We start from the raw sequence: 17,496 nt of genomic DNA, 5'->3' as shown, positions 1-17,496 counted from the left end.
ATAATTTTATACATCTCAGTTAAGTTTCTCCCAGTGTCCTCTGTTTCAAAGAGAAGACCTACAGCCTAAACATGATTTCCCCCAGTTAAAATTTTCTCATCATCACAACATCCACTTAAATCTCCTTTTCTAGTGCATCACGTCTTCTGTAATATGGTGACCAGAACTCTACCAGTCTGAAAGCAATGAAATCACCACAGTCCATTTTGTTGTTTTTTTACTTGTTACTGTAATACTTTTTGTGAGGTGTAATTAATGGTTACAGAGTGTGGTCACTACACTACAGAAAGGATGTGATTTCACTGGAGAGGAAGCACAGGAGATTCTCTAGGATGTTGCTTAGATTGGAGGACTTCCATTATGGAGAGAGAATGAGTAGGCTGGGCTTATTTTTCCTGGAGTGAAGGAGGCTGAGGGGTGATCTGAGCGAAGTCAATAAAACATGAGAAGCATAGATACTGTAGAAAATCATTTTTCCCATGGTGGGGGTATTTAAAAACAAGAAAGCACAGGTTTAAGGTGGGAGGAAGGAGTTTTAAGGTGGATCTGAGAGGTGTGCTCTTAACAGAGTGATTTATATCTATAATTACTGTGTTTTTATAAGGCATTTAGAAGATACATAAATAGGCGAGGTAGGTATAGAAATGGGAATTGGGATTAGTTTAAATGGGCAAAAGTTTGGCATAAATGTGATGGGCTGAAGGACCGTTTCTGTGCCATACAACTCCTGGTGCTAATTTAAACACTATTCAAAACAGTTGTTGTCTCTTTAAGATAAACTACCAGTTGCTTTGTTATCAATTATTCATCATTAATTCTACCCTGAGAATTGGGAGCCATGACACTTCTATGGCCAAAAACGTGAGCATTGAAAATGGTGATTTAGCAAAGGTTAAATGGACTACATAAATTGACCACATGTAATGGAAAAGCAGGTTACACTACATCAGTGTATTACTTCTGTTATTCATGCATTTGTAAAATGTAATTAACATCTTTGAAAATGAATCCAGCATTTACTTTTGTCCATTATTCTGATATTCAGCCCTAGTAGAAACAGTGTTGTACCTGTGTTCATGTTTTGTACCTGTATATTTGTACCTACACATCAATCAGTTTAGTAAATCTTCTTTGGCAGTCTGTCAGGATTGAGGATGAATTGCTTCTATTCGAGTTTTGTGGGTCCTGACTTGGCTAATGAGGCCAAAACAGGAACTTCAGACTCTTCCACTGTTGGGCAGGAGGTGGATGACGGGCTGAGCAGGTGAATAGCTGGTCAAGTGCTGCATTCATTCAATGCACGGCCAGGGCTATGTGGTCTCAAGTTTCTCAATACCATCCTGAATATTCGTAAGTAGTCATGTGCCAGATTCCCACACATCAGTGGGAATGATTAATTTCTTCAAGGAGTTTTGAGAAATTCCTTGAATAATTTTTCTTGCCTGGTAATCTCTTCACATGAGAGAGCTTGTTATGCAGTGGCGATATGTTGACTGTGCCAGTGGGTGGATGGAACTCACACTGGGATTCAGGGAGCCTGATGGTGACTTCCCCTGTAACCGACAGCAGGGAGACTCATCTGTAATTACCACAACCAGTCTGCATTCTTGAAGGAAGTCACATTTATAACATCTGAGGTCACCTAGTATGTCCTCCTCTTGCCAGATATGATGATAGATAAGGGATTTGCTATTGAAGCTCTTTACCACAGCATAGGATTTCAGCAGGGATACCATTGGCTCCTGAGGTCTTGTTGCTTTTGAGCTGAGATACGGGATAGGGGTACAAATCTGAGGCTCCGCTTAAATTATCCTTATCACTTGTGATAAGTCAAATTCATAGCAGATGGTCCAGTCGAAATTATACTGATATGGCAACATGAAGAAAATACAGAATTTTGCTCTTTGCACTGATTATGCAGTGCATCTACTATCACTTGGGGGATGACTGTATGGTTTTTCAGTTTGATATGCTGAGCTAGAAGAGAAGGTATTGGATAAGTGGTCTTTGAGCAGAATAGGTTCTGTGACAACTTTTCCTTTATTTTAATTATAACACCAAATAAATCTATAGAATGCATTTGAAATCATAGTTAGTCACATTTTTGCTTGCAGTAAATACGATTATGGTTCAAGAGAGTTCCCCTACATAAATCAGCCCAAATCCAAACAATGTAAGAGTCAATGGCAGTGTGCAACTATTACCCAAGCTGCAGATTAATGTTTATTATTTTTTGTATTTTTAATGTTAGTCTTTTCTAGCCATTTGAAAAATGTATTTTGTGTATATATCTCTTCTTTGTACCTGCTATTGTCGTGTGATTTTATTTTGTATAGAAAAATAAAACATCTTTTCTATGTTAACTGTTCTTGGAAGTAATATTTCTGTAATTCTGTAATTCAGTTAGATTATGTTTAAAAAAAAACAAATCTGTTCAAACAGTGCTATGTTTTAATCTCTGGTCTGTAAAATCAAAGGATTCTGGAAGTGAATTAAAGTTATTTTACAGGAGTAACAAATTGGTTGGTTTAATTCATTTTCATTCATTAATGTAATGACTTGCTTGAAAGTCAGGAGCAATATTAATGCATACGGCATCCACTACCATTTAATAACTACAGTTATTTACCTGGGACATGTGTCTGGAAATACAAAACTGAAAATACTTGTGACCCCAGATGTATTGTGTCATAGATTATAAATACCTGAAGGTGAAATTATCTGCACCTTTGGGTGGGTTTGCATTATTGGACAAGGCAAATTTGACTTCAGCAATACCTGCTCTCTGCACTAAATATTACGAGAACGGCATAACTAAGAAGCTACTTAAAAATCTGAACTAATGCCTATTAGGTCTGTGGTTGACAGCAGAAAAAATTGAAATGGGATGGCTTTGTGGAGTCGGTTTACATCATTTCACACTCAGTTCAGAACAATTTGGCATTGGTAACTATTTTTACCAGAGTCTAACGAAAATAATGCAATGCCAAGATGTGTTCATTTGTGAAATAACCCAAAGCTTAATGATGCTCCTGCACAGGATGAATTAGATTTTCATATTTAGTAGAAAAGAGGATTGACACATTTTTAGTAAAATATCTTTTTGGGAGTTAACCAAGATGCCAAGGAAATATCTTTTCACTTTTTAAGGAAAAGAATCTGCATCTATAGCTTGCCTTCCATATCCGCAGGACATTCCAAAGCAATTTATGTCTTTATGACCACTGAAGTAGAATCACTGACAGATTTTGGTAGCCAAAAACAGCCATCATAGAATAGAAAGGACAGTTGATTAAGTTTAACAGACATGTGTAAGTCACAAAATACAAAGGTTGTTAATAGTCAGTGAAGTATAAACTGGATAGTGATCACATTTAATTGAAGAAAATGTTTATTTCCAGGATCAGAGTTCTGAATTGGGTATTGTTTTAAAAAGCCACTCATGGCAATTAAAATTCTGTAAAGACAATATAACATAAGACTGGGAGCAAAAGAGCTTGAGATAAGGGTTGCACGATCCTCACATTTATTTAGGCTGTGGTAATGAAATTGGCTCAAGAAGATATGACCAGATGGGAGATTTCTAAAACAGGAATTGATGTAAACGGGAGGTTGGTGGTTGGAACAGACCCAGTGGGCTATAGGGCCTGTTTTTATGTTGTATCTCCATGACTCGGAACCTGAACAATAGGTCCACTCTAAAATATCAGCATGATTGAATGGTACAGCGGACTTGATGGGCTAAATAGCCTAATTCTGCTCCTCTATCCTATGGTCTTGTATCTCCAAAGACATCTAGGGCATCAACAACAGGCAGAAGAGTTGCCTGTTACTATGATAATAGGGACCGCAAGAACTTGGGTTAGGACAGTGATGACGCCATGAGACCCAAGAAGAGAAAGGATCCTTGTACTATCTGTCAGAAGTAATCATTTCCACGCTCAGCTTAATTCAATTGGTTCACTATCAAAAACTAAGATGCTATATATTGGTTAATAGGCAAATGAAGGTGAAGCTGTAACTACTAACAGCACAACAGCAATGGGATAACTGTGAATGAAATGTGTCAAACCTGGACCAAACTGACAAGGTGGAACAGTCCCAATGGAGGAGAAAAGAAGAAATTGATTGGAGACGGTTTCCAGAAACAGAGTTTAACTCCTTATCAAATCCTTGCATGAGATCTTAGGATCAATGTTTGCAAGGAGAGACCCTAGGTGTGAGATTTGGAAAACACTGGGTATCCCATGTCTGATCAAGACTGATCACCCCATGATTGAGTGTCTCAAAATTGATTTAGTTTGAATAAAGCTGTGAAGTATAACTTTCTCCAGTTGCTAGCAGAGTGTCTCTAATATAACTGCAAATAACGTAGAAGACTATTGAAGAAACCCTACACAGAAATAATAAATGACCAGTTCCTGCACACCCTCTGTGGCAAGTACATCGTTTCTTAGATAAGGATCAAATCTGAATATAACACTCCAGCTGCAGTCTCATCAACACCCTGCTCAATTACAATAAAATTCCTTCCTCCAGTAATCAAACCGTCTTGCAATAAAAGCCAACATTCCACTTACCTTCCTAATTGGTTGCTGCTTAGGCATGTTGGCTTCAGTGACTGTATACATGTAAACCTTGACCCTTCTGAAAATCAACACAGCTCAACTGTTCACTTAGCAAGTATTCTGCTTTTCTGTTATCAGAAGCAAAGTGGATGGCATCACATTTTTCCGCAGTATATTCCTGACGATCCTGTGATTTCAGACTCTGACGACGATGTGACAGCATCCTTCAGGAGGGCAAACCCACGGAAAGCATCCAGCCCAGGCGGGATACCTGGCCGAGTACTAAAGAGCTGTGTGGATCAGCTGGGTGAGGAGTTCACCGATATCTTTAACCACTTGCTTCGGCAGTGGAAGGTATCCACCCGCTTCAGGCAGGCTTCCATTATACCAGTGCCTAAGAAGAAGTGCCTTAACGACAATCATCCAGTAACACTTACATCCACTGCGATGAAGTCCTTTGAGAGATTGGTGATTGTGGATGAAAGTTAAGCCTGAGAATTAAGGGTTAACAAAATCCTGAGGATAGCCAGATGAGAAGCAGATGGTGTCTGTATGTCTACTTGTACTAATTAGCAAAAGGTCCTGTTAGAAATGAAGAACTGCTAACACAGATGTAGCAAGTCCTGTTGGTAATGAAGAACTGATAATGCACGGATGTTGTGTGTAAGGAGGGAGATTGAAAATCTGGCTGAGTGGTGCCACAACAACATCCTCTCAATCAATGTCAGCAAGACCTAGTAGATGGTTATTTACTACAGGAGGAGAAAACCGGAGGTCCATGAGCCAGTCCTTATCAGGGGATCAGAGGTGGAGAGGATCAGAAACTTCAAATGCCTTGGTTTTATAATTTCTGAGAATCTGTCCTAGCTGCACCATGTAAATGCCTTGAAAAATCCTACAAAAAGTGGTGGTTACAGCCCTGTCCATCACAGGTAAAGCCCTCTCAACTACTCAGCACATATACACAGAGCGTTGTCACAGGAAAGCAGCATCTAGCATCAAGGACCCCCAACATCCAGACTGAACATGCTTTTTTTCTTACCGGTGCCATCAGGAACATGACGCAGAAGCCTCAGGACCCACACCACCAGGTTCAGGAACAGTTATTACCCCTCAACCATCATGCTCTTGATCCAGAAGGGATAATTTCACTCAATGTCACTCACCCTATCCCTGAACAACCTATGGACTCACTTTCAAGTACTCTTCATCTCACGTTCTTGATATTTATTGCTTATTATTTTATTATTATTACTTTTTTATTTTTGTATTTGGTTGTTTGTCCTTTTGGATGTGGTCTTTCATTGATTCTATTGTGTTTCTTGTATTTACTGTGAATGCCCACAAGAAAATAAACCTCAGGGTTATATATTGTGATAGGTATGTACTTTGATAATAAATTTACTTTGATTTGTAGGAAGCCTGCCAATGCACATTTTTTTAAAAATGAAGGACGATGCATATTAAAGGCAAAGTTATGTGACTTTCCCTTTCAAGTCTGCACTTAATGGGAGTAATGGTGATGTGACTGTTACTACAAATCTGAAATCTCCCCTTTTAATGGTAACCATTCACTTCATGCATGTATCTACCCATCTCTGTCTTACAAATATTCAAAGATTCTGTTTCACTGCTCTTTGAGTTCCAAGGACTCAAGATACTCAGAGATAAAATACCGTCATCTCATCTCATGCTATAAAGAGGTGACTCCTTAGTTTGTAAACAGTGACTTCTAGTTCTGGATTTTTCTGCAAGAGGAAGTGTCCTCTCCACTTGCACCCTCTCAAGGATCCTCAAGATCTTATTGGCTTCAATCAATTCTCATTTCCTTTTTCTAAACGCTGGTTGACACAAGTCCAGTTTGCCCAACCTTTCCTCATAAGTCACCTCAACTTTTAAAACATTAAATCTAGTAAACCCTCTCTGAATTGCTTCGCAATACAGCAATATCCTTCACCAATACTCTAGACGCGGTCTCACCAATCATGCACATTTTATTTCATGGAATGCATCAGGAGACAACAGATGGTGAAATCAAAAGAAGTTATGCGTGTACATTTTAAACCATGGTCTTCAATTGTTTAAAGTGAGTGCTGATCTGATCTAAAATAAACTGCTTGTGATTTCAATGTATTATATTTACAAATTGACAAATATTTACTTGTATGTAACTCACTGTGTTCCTATTATAAATGACCTATATACAGGCTTTAGAGAACTATAAATGGTGCAAAGAATAATGGTAGTGTATGTCAAGCTGTTCCACTTAAAACAAAGCCTTTAAAAACAAATTTGGAAAGCTGCATAATTGTGATTGGCATTTAAATTTACTTGATCAGCAGGATTGTGCTTTTATGGAAGGCCTACCAAAGTGTTGATGTTGATTATTATTCAATTTTGCACATTAGTCACAATGATTGAAGGCCAAGAAATCAAGCTGAGTGACAACCACATAAAAGCAAACTGCAAACTGCATTAAAAACTGGCTAAGAAGAGATTTACCCCTTCCTTATTTGTTCTTGTTGGGCCTTGGAAATTACTCCCTTCAGAAACAGCTTTCTATCAAAACAACTTTGAACAACTCATTTGACATGGTCTCCTACTCCAAAGCCTTTGTACCTTGTTTTCTCAGGATAATTTCTCCCTTGTTTGTGTTGCCTAATTTTTTCCCCATCCCTGAGCTCCTTTATCAAATTTGCCTCCAATTTAATGTTCAGAGCAAACTCCATTTTCTGTAGAGACAATCATTTGCCCTTTGAGAGCTTTTCCTGGCAGTAGCCATTTGTTTCATCACCTCTTCAGCCTTACTTGATTTTACACTTACAGGTACTATTACACCTACTGGTGCAGAGGCCAGGACAGAAACTGAAACTGAGAGCTACAAGGCACCCATCATGTGTGGCCAGCAGCCAGAGTACGATTACCATCTTCTCAGGAAACTAGGTTGCCTTTTGCTGTAGAGAAATCAAGTGAGCATTTTGGTTATGCATGTCAAACTTCTTGGTGCATTGTCAGGTCTGCCAGAAATTTTAAGGAGTCTGAAAACATATGCATGGGTTCAATGGATTCTTGACCTCTAGTAAAATCCATTAGAGATGGTACAGACTATTAGAAATAAAACAAAACAAGCAAAATAAAATGTGTATTTATTTAAGGGGTCTTCATGAACTACTTCTGCAGCATTTTATGGTTGTTGTGCAGCTCAGTTAGTAACAAGGAAAGGAAAGGTACGTTGCATCCGGAGTTTCTCCGGTTAGCGGACGATTTCCCTCCACGTCTCTCTGACGTAGTGGGGAACCGCATACGAAGCAAGTTACAACAGTGGTTTGCCATTGCCTTCTGCTGGCTGAGTTTCCAAAGAGATCACCAGCTCGTAACCCAGCACGATGGCAAGCGTGCAGGGGAGCCGGCTGGATTCGAACACGGGACCTTTCATCTTGAAGTCTGACACTGCAGTTATACAAAATTACTATTTAAAGAGGTAATACCTTAAAGGGTATATTTGTTGTTCACAACCCAAAACGAAATATTCCGCAGGGTCTATCTATTCTAGCACAGATGTGCTGGTCAATTTGGAGCACACTTGCGAAACCACATGCTTTGGCCAATGTCATAGTTTCCATTATGCAAGCAGCAACTACATAATACCCAGGTGCTGCAGTGAAAGCTCTGACTGCTGTTGTGTGAAGTTCACATGGCTCCATCTAAATTCTGCCTGCTGGCATCATGGCTGCAGATTACAGTGTTGGCATCAGGCTTACTGGTTGCTAAAACAAAACATTGATCTGTCCTCCAATGAATTGCCAGTTTTACTGGAACACCCTGAGGCAGAGACTCTGGAACACAAATCTACAACCCTCTTTCACAAAGAGAACATTTACATTATGGTCCTTCAAACCTGCTGTTGCCTTTCAGCCAGCCAGCACATACTGTTAACGACATTATATGAAAACACAGTGTCACTTTCTATATTTTTTTACTGAAATCACCCAGCTCATTTTTGTTGCCATCTTTTTTGATCTTTCCATTGACTCCAAATTATCAGATTGTTTACCTGACATCCTGCACAGAATGAATAGATTTTTTTTTAAATATCAAGAGAATTGGATTAGACATTGGCTCAATGGAAGAAGCCAAAGAGTGGTAGTAGAGGATTGCTCCTCAGAGTGGAGGCCTGTGACTAGTGGTGTGCCACAGGGATCAGTGCTGGGTCCATTGTTATTTGTCATCTATATCAATGATCTGGATGATAATGTGGTAAATTGGATCAGCAAGTTTGCTGATGATACAAAGATTGGAGGTGTAGTAGATAGTGAGGAAGGTTTTCAAAGCTTGCAGAGGGATTTGGACCAGCTGGAAAAATGGGCTGAAAAATGGCAGATGGAGTTTAATACAGACAAGTGTGAGGTATTGCACTTTGGAAGGACAAACCAAGGTAGAACATACAGGGTAAATGGTAAGGCACTGAGGAGTGCAGTAGAACAGAGGGATCTGGGAATACAGATACAAAATTCCCTAAAAGTGGCATCACAGGTAGATAGGGACGTAAAGAGAGCTTTTGGTACATTGGCCTTTCTCAATCAAGGTATTGAGTATAAGAGCTGGAATGTTATGATGAGGTTGTATAAGGCATTGGTGAGGCTGAATCTGGAGTACTGTGTTCAGTTTTGGTCACCAAATTACAGGAAGGATATTAATAAGGTTGAAAGAGTGCAGAGAAGGTTTACAAGGATGTTGCCGGGACTTGAGAAAATCAGTTACAGAGAAAGGTTGAATAGGTTAGGACTTTATTTCCTGGAGCTTAGAAGAATGAGGGGAGATTTGATAGAGGTATACAAAATTATGATGGGTATAGATAGAGTGAATGCAAGCAGGCTTTTTTCACTGAGGCAAGGGGAGAAAAAAACCAGAGGACATGGGTTAAGGGTGAGGGGGGAAAAGTTTAAAGGGAACATTGCGGGGGGCTTCTTCACACAGAGAGTGGTGGGAGTGTGGAATGAGCTGCCAGACGAGGTGGTAAATGTGGGTTCTTTTTTAACATTTAAGAATAAATTGGACAGATACATGGATGGGAGGTGTATGGAGGGATATGGTCCGTGTGCAGGTCAGTGGGACTAGGCAGAAAATGGTTCAGCACAGCCAAGAAAGGCCAAAAGGTCTGTTTCTGTGCTGTAGTTTTTCTATGGTTTCTATGGTTTCTAATTGAAGTCTCCTGTCAAAAATCTGTTATCCAGCCAGTGCCTTCTCCCTTTCTGGCAATTATTCTAAACGGAAACAGGTTTGTAGCCTTGGTGTCATGATCTATGGATATATATCCTATATATATAGGGTCCTGAGTCCTGACGAAGGGTCTCGGCCTGAAACGTCGACTGCACCTCTTCCTACAGATGCTGCCTGGCCTGCTGCGTTCACCAGCAACTTTGATGTGTGTTGCTTGAATTTCCAGCATCTGCAGAATTCCTGTTGTTTGGTTCAACCTATCAGTAATTCTCTGTCTCTAAATAATCAAACATGGTCCTAAAGGTAAACCTCTAGAAAAAGGTATTTCAAATTGCACAATATATTTTGAAGTACAAAGTTCTTAATAAAATTATTATCGCAGTATGTATATGTCACCATATAATACATTGAGATAAATTTTCTTGCTGACATTCATAGTAGAACAAAGTACACAATAATAAATGAAAAATTAAACACAAAGATTGACAAACAACATGCAAAAACAGACAAACTATGCAAATACAATAATAATCACAAATAAGTAAACAAATAATACTGAGGCCATAGATTGTGAAATCTATTCAGAGTTAGGGTTATTCACATTGGTCCAGGACCACACAAGGAATCTTCTTTACCCTCTGCATCATTGGTGGACCATGATTCCAATGCACATTGTTCACAAAATGTTTTGCAATAAATTTGTAAGGCTTCTTAAGGTATATCAGATAAACCTGTATCAATGAAGCAATTCTTGTAACACCATCGCTATTCCTTGACTGTTGCTGGATCAAACTATTGAAATCACCACCCATGTGATTAGTAGATCTGTCTTCTTTGTCCAAGGAATGATAGAAGACAAACCAAAAATAAAATCTTGATTGCTAAAGATGTTTTGAATGAGTTAACTCAAGGAAACAGAAATAAATAGAATTTTGTCAATAAGACTACAAATACTAATAACTAGTGTTCAGATAAATGTTAAGTACTATACATTGTACTACATCATAAAATTTTAGTACTGAAAACTAAAATACTGAGCATTAATTTATCTTATTGAAATCACTTCAAATTGAATGTATCTTGGCATTGAACTAAGCCCTTATTTTAATGGCATCCTGTACTCACATTTTACTCTTTATGGTCTTGCCTTTTGTGCCCCTGCTTTCATCTCTGTGTAGATTGAAGTTCATTTGCATCAGAATCCAGATGAAGCAGCACACTTCTTAGGGAAGGCATATCATTCTGGAATCAATAGTGGAAAATTCATCATTTATGATATTCCCAGAACTCATGGGCAATTGAATCAAATCATCCTTTACATTAAGATCACAATTAATGGATAGCTGACTGATGGTATAGAAAAGAATATAATTTTTCATGTTAGAAATTTCAGATTCAAACATCAAACTGGTTCAGCCATATCATAACTATTTTTCTGGAATGTTACTTTGAGATGTGAAAGCGACAGGCTTAATATGATCCATCATTAGTAAGATTAGTATGCAGTGTTCCTAGATCAGTATCAGCTATTATTCACCGACAGAGGTTTGCAGATAATTCATATTAACATCTAACAAATCCATCTAAATAAATGGAAATTACGGGCAAGGAAGAATATTTAGTTACTTCTTAATTATGATGTTTGCAGTAGCCTTTACAATTATTTAAAAGTGTGCTAAATGTGTAGGCTGATTATTTATTACAGTTTAGACATTTAAGCCGTTTCACTTTAATAATTTCTGAACATATCCGGATCAGGGAAATTCAGATGTATTGTAAAATCTCATAAAACAGCAAAGCTAGGGCCATGGCTTTGCCAAGTATTTCTCAGTTTCGTGGTGAAGGGTTGGGGATAAAGTTGGACTAAGGAAGCTCACTCATGTAACCCAATTAAATTGTAAGAGGTCTTACCACCACAATACAGTCACATACTTCTGTGAACCTCAGAAGTGAATGCTGGCGATCAGCAGCACTCACCAAATTCCAGGTCCACCGTGTTAATGAGCAAATTTCACTCAATTGTCTCACCACAAGATTCTCCTCCATTTTGACACTATTTTGCAGCCTAAATGTACAATTGTGACAATTTCACACTATGCCTTTGGGCAGACCATGAGACACCAAATGATAAATGAAGTTCAAATTGATACATAAGCTTTTTCTTTAAAGAAACTCAGACTTTGAATAAAATTCAGCTTCAGTGTAGTTTAACTGATATTTAACCACAGTTAAACTGATATTTAAATTCCTTGCAGTTGAGCATAGTCTACACTTATTCAATATTTCACAAAATGTTCAGGTCTTGATGCAGGGTCTTAGCCCGAAAAACAAACTGTTTACTCTTTTCCACAGATGCTGCCTGGCCTGCTGAGTTCGTCCAGCACTTTGTGTGGGTTGCTTGGATTTCCAGCATCTGCAGATTTTCTCTTTGTGTATTCAATAGCTTTCCATGTGCTTTAACTCGCTTTCTGATTGATGTATGCACATCATTTGAGGACAGCAATAGGTTAAAGTATGATTTCCACCACAGTGAAAAGTTTGCTGGCCTCTAAACAGGGGACACACACACATTGGCGTAACAGAAACTACACTTTTGATACAGTATCACAATCATAATTTCATCACGAAGGAAAGCAGAATAAAAGTGGGTGGGGGGGCGGAGAGCAGTTAAGTTTCATTGTTAAGCATCTCGCACAGCAAAACTTAAAAGGTTGATTACTTTGTTTGAAGGAAAATGATAAAGAAAGACGTTCAAGTACAGTTGTCATAGCAACCAGGGATAATGGGCATTACATTGTCATAACTAACATAGGAGCAGGCGGCAATCACAGTGTGGCTCCAACTATTGCTCTTAAAAAGTCATTCGTGACTTGTCTGTAAAATTTATTATCAGAAACAATACCTGATTAATAAAATATTGCTTATTTAAGGATGTTAACAATTTATAATTAAAATGTCTAATATAATTAAAGATTTGCAAAATATTCAATATAGAATGGTTGGTGTCTAGAAAGTATTATCAGCTACATGTTCCATTCAGCTGGTATGGAAGCTGTAGAAGCTTAAGAAGAGGTTTAAAAAGCTGGAGGATTGGTGGAGATACTCAAACTCAGCGGCCACCTTAGTAAATACCTCTTGTAACTAATAAAGTAGGCACCAAGTGTATGTTTATAGTCTTCTGCTGCTGTAGCCCATCCATTTTTAAGTTCGATGTGTTTTGCATTCAGAGATGCTGTTCTGCACACCAGTATTGTAATGCGTGGTTATTTGAGTTACTGTCAGCCTGAGCCAGTTTGGCCATTCTCCTCTGATCTCTCATCAACAAGGTTTTTTCACTCACTGTTCACTGGAATTGTTTTGTTTTTCCACACTATTCTCTGAAAACTAGAGCAGAGGATCTCAACCTGGGGTCCGCGAACCCCTCAGTTAATGGCAGCGGTCCACAGCATAAAGAAGGTTGGGAACCCCTTCTCTAGTGTGTGAAAATCCCAGGCGATCAGCTGCTTCTGAGATACTTAAACCACACCGTCTAGCACCAACAATTATTCCATGGTCGAAGTCACTTAGATCACATTTCTCCCCCATTCTGATGTTTGGTTTGAACAACTGAACCTCTTGAACATGTCTGCATGCTCTTATGCATTGAGTGATTGGCCAATTTGATATTTGCATTAACGAGTATGTGTACAGGTGTACCTAATAAAGTGGTCACTGAGTGCTTCAATAGAAGAGAGGTTGCACACCATAGAGGAATCTCAAAAATTTGAAAACATAAAGCTGGACACATTTTAATGAGTTTCTTGAAGGTGCTCCCTTGGACCCTATGCAAGGCAAGTGTGGAAATTGCAGGGGCCCTTAGCAACCAGTGAGGTACCGGAGGAATGGATGATAGCTAATATTGTTCCACTGTTTTAAGAAAGGCTATAGGAATAAACCAGGAAACTATAGGCTGGTGAGCCTGACATCAGTAGTGAGAAAGTTATTGTAAGGTATTCTACGGGACCGGATATACAAGAACTTGGATAGGCAGGAACAGATTTTAGATAGACAGACCATGTCTAATCAATTTTATAGAGGTTTTTGAGGAAGTTGCCAGGAAAGGTGATGAAGGCAAGGCAGATGATGTTGTCTACATGGACTTCAACAAGGCACTTGACAAGGTTCCCCCATGGGAGGTTGTTCAAGAAGGTTCAGTTGCTTGGCATTCAAGATGAGGTAGTAAATTGGATTAGACATTGGCTTTGTGGGAGAAACCAGAGAGTGGTAGTAGATAGTTATCTCTCTGACTGGAGGCATATGACTAGTGAAGTGCTGCAGGGATCAGTGCTGGGTCTGTTGTTGTTTTTTATATATATAGTGTTTAACCGGATCAGCAAATTTGCAGATGACACCAAGAATGGGAATGCAGTGGACAATGAGGAAGACTATCAAAGTTTGCAGCAGGAGGATATAAACGAGCCAGAAAAATGGGCTGAAAAATGGCAGATGGAATTTAATGCAGACAAATGCAAGGCATTGCACTTTTGGAGGACCAAAGACAGTCGGCCTTATACTGTGAGCAGTAGGGCACTGAGGGGTGTGATAGAACAAAAGGGATCACTCACACGGAGTAGGATATATTATGAAGATTTTATTTCTACAAATTACTGCACATAAACTACTTTTAAGATGGCTATAGAAAAACAAACTGAGGTTATTGCTTGTGCAACACACATCAAAGTTGCTGGTGAACGCAGCAGGCCAGGCAGCATCTCTAGGAAGAGGTACAGTCGACATTTTGGGCCGAGACCCTTCGTCAGGACTAACTGAAGGAAGAGCTAGTAAGAGATTTGAAAGTGGGAGGGGGAGGGGGAGATCCAAAATGATAGGAGAAGACAGGAGGGGGAGGGATGGAGCCAAGAGCTGGACAGGTGATTGGCAAGAGGGATATGAGAGGATCATGGGACAGGAGACCCAGGGAGAAGGAGAAGGGGGAGGGGGGAAAAACCCAGAGGATGGGCAAGGGGTATAGTGAGAAGGACAGAGGGAGAAAAAGGAGAGCGAGAGAAAGAATGCGTGTATATAAATAAATAAATAACAGATGGGGTACGAGGGGGAGGTGGGGCATTAGTGGAAGTTTGAGAAGTCAATGTTCATGCCATCAGGTTGGAGGCTACCCAGACGGAATATAAGGTGTTGTTCCTCCAACCTGAGTGTGGCTTCATCTTTACAGTAGAGGAGGCTATGGATAGACACATCAGAATGGGAATGGGATGTGGAATTAAAATATGTGGCCACTGGGAGATCCTGCTTTCTCTGGCGGACAGAGCGTAGGTGTTCAGCAAAACGATCTCCCAGAATGGGCATACATGGGCGAATTGAAGAGATTGTCTGAGCATTATCAGTTTGGTACTGGGCTAAATGATGCACTGAGAGATCATTTAGTCTGTGGAATTACAAATTAAGCATTCAAAAATGGCTCCTAACTGAAGCAGAACTTAAAATTTAAAAGTAAACACAAAATAATCTGCAGATGCTGGGATCAAAGCAACACTCACAACACACTGGAGGAACTCAGCAGGTCGGGCAGCAGCCGTGGAAACGATGAGTCGATGTTTTGGGCCAGAACCCTTCGTCAGGACTGAGGAGGGAAGGGGCAGAGTCTCCAACTCTTTGACCAGATCCTGACCCAGACCCAGTACCACAGCCACGTCTCCTTCCTATCAGCCTTCTCCTTCCCACCCTCCCCCACCTTTATAGGTCCTCTGCCCCTTCCCTCTTCAGTCCCGATGAAGAGTTCCAGCCCAAAACATCGACTCATCGTTTCCACGGATGCAGCCCGACTTACTGAGTTCCTCCAGCATGTTGTGAGTGTTGCTTTGATCCCAGCATCTGCAGATTATTTTGTGTTTACGATTCGCTACTCCGCTGCAAAGTCTCTTTCAGGTATGCCTACCCTGAAGTTTAAATCACCTCTTTGACGGGAGTTCAGTGAAACCCTCTCTCACTGCCTCCCCTCTGTGATCTCCGCCTCTCTCCGACTCTTCAACCAGATCCTGACCCAGACCCGCTACCACAGCCACGTCTCCTTCCTGGGAACCTGCCAGCCTTCTCCTTCCCACCCTCCCCCACCTTCTTTATAGGGCCTCTGCCCCTTCTCTCTTCAGTACTGACGAAGGGTTCTGGCCCGAAATGTCGACTCACCGTTTCCACGGATGCTGCCCGACCTGCTGGGTTCCTCCAGCATGTTGTGAGTGTTGCTTAAAATTTAAAAGATCAGTTGAAATTGCTGTATCCATGGAAACAGCAGACAGGGACACAACTGAGTTGCAGTCAGGAATGAAAGTCAGCATGAAGCAAATTGCAGCATCTAAATAGAAACCAGCCTGGCCAGACAAATTGTGTTACCGTTGTGGCAAGGGCTCACTAGAACAATTCAGATTTAAAGCCAAAATTTACAGAAAGCGTAATAAGTAGGACACATGCAAAGAGCTTGTCACACAGACAAAAATAAATGGATTGCACAGGGAAGAGAAAAAGAAAAAGATAAAATGTCAAGTTCCAATGTCAAAAAGAGCATTAATCTACATGCTGTTGATGAAAAATCTGATGTAGGTGACACAAGCCTGGGTAGTGTTGAGACTTAGAGTGTGTGAACTAATAATAAGCAAGCAATATGGCTTACACCAGACGTGAGTGGCAAATTAATGAAAATAGAATTGGACACTAGCTCAGCTATTTTGGTCATTCCACAAAATGAGTTTGAATGGCATTTCAAAAGATACTGAACTAAAGCCTGAAGATATCCAACTAAGGATTTATACCAGAGAAAAGATAATTCCTGTGGGAATGACATTCGTAACTGTGAAATACAACAACTAACAAGCCACAGTGAGTGTAGTGTTCTCGTACAGTGTGTTGAAACTCTGACTAAACACCAAGTTAAACCGGAGCCAATGAAGACAGAGTCGTAGTAAGGTTAACCATTTACTGTTCACTCTTCCACATTAACATCGTATGGTGAAAACTGTTGATAAAAAGATACAAACATATACAGCATCTGTTTCATTCTGGAGACCACGTGTGCTCTCTTCTTTTAGCGATTGTCTCCAGCCACCCTGAGTAGCGGGCGAGGGGGTCACGTCAAACCACTGCCGGGCTCGAGCCCACCCTGCATTTGAAATTGAAAAGCCGGCATGCGCGCCACCCAAACCCCTTCCCTTAACAGAAACCATGTTAATATTTTTACTTCAAATACATTCTTATGAACTTATGGCGTTGTTTCTATAATGTTTCTTTGTGGGTAGAAACAGAGCTCTTCACGATCATGCCACACGCATGGCACCCACCTTCACACCTTCTCCGAACTGGAGGTTACACATAAGACGTGGCGAAACCGGTGATGTCATCACATGCTGCGATATACCATAGACAATGAATTTACCTTTGTTATACTGTAACATAGTTATCAACCTTTAACTTTAACTAGAAGATAGTTAGAAACAAATCATTTAAAGCGTAGACCCTTAAGGGCAACACAGTGAGCTTGTGTGAGGTAAAAACAGGAGGGTCAGCATTGTGGGGCCATGACTGGCTGAGCCAACTAAAACGTGATTGGAGATCCACCCACAATTTGCATGACACATCCCCTGCAATAGACTCAACTGAAAGTGAACTAAGAAAGGTAATGGATGATGCCACAGCAGCATTTGCGGGTAGCATTAGCAAA

At 40.0% G+C, this 17,496-nt stretch overlaps 1 long non-coding RNA gene across 1 annotated transcript in view; it reads right to left on the bottom strand.

Annotated features, from left to right (window-relative positions):
* The window catches only part of LOC140205204 (uncharacterized), a 35,309-nt gene that overhangs the window by 14,219 nt on the left and 3,594 nt on the right, over nt 1-17,496 (bottom strand). The window contains exon 2 of the long non-coding RNA XR_011887777.1: nt 10,914-11,030. This is a non-coding gene — a long non-coding RNA (uncharacterized lncRNA). The remainder of the gene's footprint in view (nt 1-10,913; nt 11,031-17,496) is intronic.

This window comes from Mobula birostris, chromosome 11 (assembly GCF_030028105.1).
Source record: "Mobula birostris isolate sMobBir1 chromosome 11, sMobBir1.hap1, whole genome shotgun sequence".
Lineage (NCBI taxonomy): Eukaryota > Metazoa > Chordata > Chondrichthyes > Myliobatiformes > Myliobatidae > Mobula > Mobula birostris.
Note: the sequence above shows the minus strand (reverse complement) of the source record. Positions and strands in the feature narration are given on the sequence as shown.